Genomic DNA, 5,182 nt, shown 5'->3' with positions numbered 1-5,182 from the left:
GAACCCCCAAGTGCTTCACAGAAGTTTATAACACTCGGACGTGAAAATAAAAAAATCATTTTTTTCCACAAAAATGATATTTTTGCCCCCAATTTTTTATTTTCCTAAGGGTAACAGGAGAAATTGGACCCCAAAAATTGTTTTGCAATTTGTCCTGAGTAGGCTGATACCCTACATGTGGGGGTAAAGCACTGTTTGGGTGCATGGCAGAGCTTGGAAGGGAAGGAGCACCATTTGACTTTTTCAACTCAGAATTGGCTGGAATTGAGATCAGACGCCATGTTGCATTTGGAGAGCCCCTGATGTGCCCAAACAGTGGAAACCCCCAATTATAACTCCAACCCTAACCCCAACACACCCCTAACCCTAATCTGAGCCCTAGCCCTAGCCCTAGCCCTAACCCTAGCCCTAACCCTAACCCTAACCCTAGCCCTAACCCTAGCCCTAACCCTAGCCCTAACCCTAAGGCTGTGTGCACACGCTGCGGATTTTGCTGCGGTTCCGCAGCGGTTTTGGCTGCTGCGGACCCCAGTACCATGATTCCCTATGGGAATCAAAAACCGCAGTGCAGACGGTGCGGAATTTTCTGCGCGGATTATCTGCGGTTTTCAATCCGCAGAAAGAATTGACATGTCAATTCTTTCTGCGGATTCTCCTGCGGTTTGCCATCTCCTCTATTGAGGAGATGAAAAACCGCAGGACAAAACCGCAGAGCAATCTGCAGGTAAAACCGCAGGTCTTTTGACCTGCGGTTTCACCTGCGGATTTTACAAAATCCGCGCGGATGAATCCGCACCTAATCCGCAGCGTGTGCACACAGCCTTACCCTAACGGGAAAATGGAGATAAATACTTTTTTTTTAGTTTTATTATTTTTCCATAACTAAGGGGGTGATAACGGGGGGTTTGACTTACTATTTATGGCGGTTTTTATGTTTGGCGGCTGTCACACGCTAAAAGACGCTTTTTATTGTAAAATAGTTTTTGCATCACCACATTTTGAGAGCTATAATTTTTTCCGTATTTTGACCCACCGAGTCACGTGAGGTCTTATTTTTTGCTGGACGAATTGTTGTTTTTATTGGTACCATTTTCGGGCACGTGACATTTTTTCATCGCTTTTTATTCCTATTTTTGGGACGCAGAATGAACAAAAACCAGCGTTTCATGAATTTCTTTTGGGGGGGTGCGTTTACACCGTTCCGCGTGCGGTAAAATTGATAAAGCGGTTTTATTCTTCAGGTCAGTACGGTTACAGCGATACCTCATTTAGGTCGTTTTTTAATGTTTTTGTCGGTTTTATGCAATGAAAACTATTTTATATAAAAAATAATTATTTTTGCATCACTTTATTCTGTGAGCTATAACTTTTTTATTTTTTCGCTCATGATGCTGTGTGGCAGCTCGTTTTTTGCGGGACAAGATGACGTTTTCAGCGGTACCATGGATATTTATATGCGTCTTTTTGATCGCGCGTTATTACACTTTTTGTTTGGCGGTATGATAATAAATCATTATTTTTTGCTTCGTTTTTTATTTTTATTTTTTAAGGGGTTCGCTAAAAGGGTTAACTAATGGGACAGTTTTATAGGGCGGGTCATTACGGACGCGGCGATACCTAATATGTGTACTTTTATTGTTTTTTTTTTTATTATTTTCAAAAAATGAATTTATTGGGGAATATTTTTTTTTTTTTTACTAATTTATTTGGCGATTTTTTTTAATTTATTTTTACATTTTTTTTTTTTTTTTTTTTTTACTTTATTACATAGTCCCAGGTGGGACATCACTGTCCTGTGACAGATCGCTGATCTGTCACATCACAGATCACTGTGACAGATCAGCAATCTGTCACAGGCATTGAAGCAGACTTCCTCTTGCCTGTGCTTTGCAGGCACTGAGGAAGCCAGCTTCCTCAGGTCCCCGAAGGCCCCCGTCACCATCTTGGATTCGGGGGCCTGGAGGATAGGAGCCCCCCGCAGCAGCGCTGCACATTGCGCTGCCGTGGGGGGCTCAGGGAAGCACGGAGGGAGCCCCCTCCCTGCCGATGCTTCCCTTTAACTCCCGGTACACCGCGATCAAGGGTGTGCAAGGGGTTAACGTGTTGGGGCGGTCCGTGACCGCCCCTGACACATAGTGCCGGGTGTCAGCTGTGATAATCAGCTGACACCCGGCCGCGATCAGCGGCACTCACCACGTGGGCGCCGCTGATCGCGGTAGACGTACCATCCCGTCCACGGTCATACGGGCCCGGGTACCATGGACGGGATAGTACGTCGGATGTCAGGAAGGGGTTAAATAAATAGCTTCACCCAACCACTAACCATGAGTGGAGAAAAAGTTTTGGTGTTATCATTCATATTCTCTGATGAAAGGCCAAGAAAGCAAAAATTCTGCCGGGGTATGTAAACTTTTGAGCACAACTGTAGCAGGGCATGAGCGCAAGCGATCAGAAAATCGCAGCTTTAAGTCTCCTAAGGAAACTATTGAAGCAAGTGAAAAGTAAAAAAAAAATTTGAAAATATGAAAAAAATCTTAAAGTTCAAATCACCCCCATTTTGCCACATTCAAAATAAAACAATAAAAAAATGAAAAGTGGCAGGTCAGTTTTAGAATATAGTAAACATGATAAAAAAAAACAAACAAAAAACAATTGTCTAATTGCACTTTTTTTGCAATTTCACCGCACTTGGAATTTTTTTCCCGTTTTCTAGTACACTATATGGTAAAACCAATGGTGTTGAAAAGTACAACTCATCCCGCAAAATACAATCCCTCACACAGCCAAATTGACGGGGCAAAAAATGAAAAAGCAATAATGGAAAATCCCAAGGTGGTGAAGGAGTTAAAGAATAACTAAAATCTGGTTAGTTTTTATGTTTTTGGCAAATCGTTAGTGATAAGGTTCCTGAGACCCCCACCAATCGCTCGAAACACGTCTTAAATGTGCGCAGCTGAATCGACAGGAGCAGACACAAAGTGGAGTACAGAAGCAGTAGAAAGTCATAACCTCCTGTCTCCCAAGCTGTACACTTCTAAAAGGTCTTTTGAGCGATTTGTAAGGGTTTCAGGACCTAAACGCCACCAATTTTCCCAGAATAAAAGAGTCTAAAACATGTAAAAAATAATCTCTCAAAATCGAAGTTACACTTTAAATGTTTAATATTGCTACAGCCAATGTCTCACCAGTACTGTTGTTCCTATGTGGCTGCAGTCTCATGATGTCTGGCAACAACTCCCATTATCTCGTTACAATTTTTAAGGTCATACTATGAATTCTAGGTTCATAAACTACAATTGTATATGGCAAGAAATGACCTGACATTGCACTTGATCACTGTTATGCTTGGTGATGTACAGTATTCATGTACTGCTGGTGGTTCTGATCCTTAATTTTTCAGATCCTTAATTTGTCAGACTTGACAATAGATTATTATAAAATTAGTGTGCTGTCTGTTGTACAAGAACAAAAAAAAACTAAAAATTCAGGTGTCTGAACGAGGCCGTATAAAGCATGAGTACAAGGGTCAGACTACCAACTTTCGAAGAACAGAAAGAAGGACAAATTATTCAGCACACTCAGACAAATTTTGGCCATGCTCCTGGCCACACCCCAATCTACACCCTTTTACCATTTTTTTTTCTACCCTGGCAGGAGGAGATGTCAGAGGAGCAATGTCAGTAAGGGAAATTCTAAGTCTCTAGGGCGTAAGCGCAAAACCAGGACTGTCCTCTGTATACAGGATGGTTGGAACTAGAGATGAGCATATCGATTCTCTGGACTATGGTCCAGCGACCAGGTCAGTGATACCCGGCAGCTGGATGGGACATCACAAATCTCTTAACTTCAGGTGCGGTTCTTGACTAGCCAGGGCTGGTGCAATATCATCTATTTGTCCTGCTCATCTCTATTTTGGACCTATGGATTTTTTTTTCATTCATTTACAGTCATAGCAGCCAGAACTTTCTCATCTTTATGTAGCTTGATTAAATGACATCTTGCTTTTTGATGTCTATAAAGCAGTGTTCACATGTTGCATAAATACTGTGTTTTTTTCTGCAGGTGTCAGCACCAAACTACATAATAACAATCTTCTCTGGTTATTGCGTTTTTGCAGCATTTTTTATGCCCTTTCCCCCTTATTTGAGGCGTTTTTTGTGCATATGTGAAGCAAAGATTTAAATGTGTTTTTATAGTACAGAAAAGCTTTTATTCTGCACTTAACTCCTTAAAGACAGGCCATACACTTTTTAACAGTGGCAGTTAAGGGTACTTATGTCACAGCGCAGCTTTTTAACGGAGCTTAGGAATAAGGGTATAGAGCCCCCCAGAGTCCAAATTTCTCTGGGGTCTCAGCTACCGGGGTTAGCTGAGACCCCAGAGAAAATTATTTGGGTTGGTTTTTACTGAACCTGGTGTTGTGATCGCCATTATTAATGGTATAACGGTGACGACAAAAAGGTCTGATTTTCCAATTAATTTCTCTTTCCTCTGATGTGATTGAACATCAGAGGAGAGAGAAATGGGGTGCCCTGATCCCTCTGGGATCTCAGGAGTCCTGACCAAACCCTGAGAAGTTTCCCGGGCCACCGGTGTCTTTTTCCAGGAAGAAAATGGCGGGTGCATGCGCCCGCCAAGATCTTCTGGCCAGCACTCAGCATCAATAGGAAATTTTTCCTATTGGTTCATTTTGATCACTGTGATAGGGTCTATCACAGTGATCAAAATAAAAAAAAATTGTAAATCTATCCCCCTTTTATCACCCCCTTTGTTATGTAACAGTAATAAAATAAAAAAAGTATTTATTTCCATTTTTCCATTAGAGTTGGAGTTGGGCTAAAGTTAGAGTTAGGCTAAAATTTAAGGTTGTGCTAAAGTTAGGGTGTGCTAAAGTTAGGGTTGGGCTAGGGTTAGGATTGTGGTTATGGTTGGGACTATGGTTAGCGATGGGATTAGTGTTAGCTGTGTGTTGGGGTTAAGGTTGTGGTTAGGGTTATGATTAGGGTTGGGATTAGGGTTAGGGATGTGTTAGGGTTAGGGTTGGAGTTAGAATTGGGGGGTTCCACAGTTTAGGTCAATCAGGGGGTCTTCAAATGCAACATGACGCCACCATTAATTCCAGCCAATTTTGCTTTTCAAAAAGTCAAATGTTGCTCCCTCCCTTCTGAGCTCTACCATGCAT

Source organism: Dendrobates tinctorius, unplaced genomic scaffold, assembly GCF_039654945.1.
Source record: "Dendrobates tinctorius isolate UK_male_01 unplaced genomic scaffold, ASM3965494v1 ptg000040l, whole genome shotgun sequence".
Taxonomy (NCBI): Eukaryota; Metazoa; Chordata; class Amphibia; order Anura; family Dendrobatidae; genus Dendrobates; species Dendrobates tinctorius.
Note: the sequence above shows the minus strand (reverse complement) of the source record.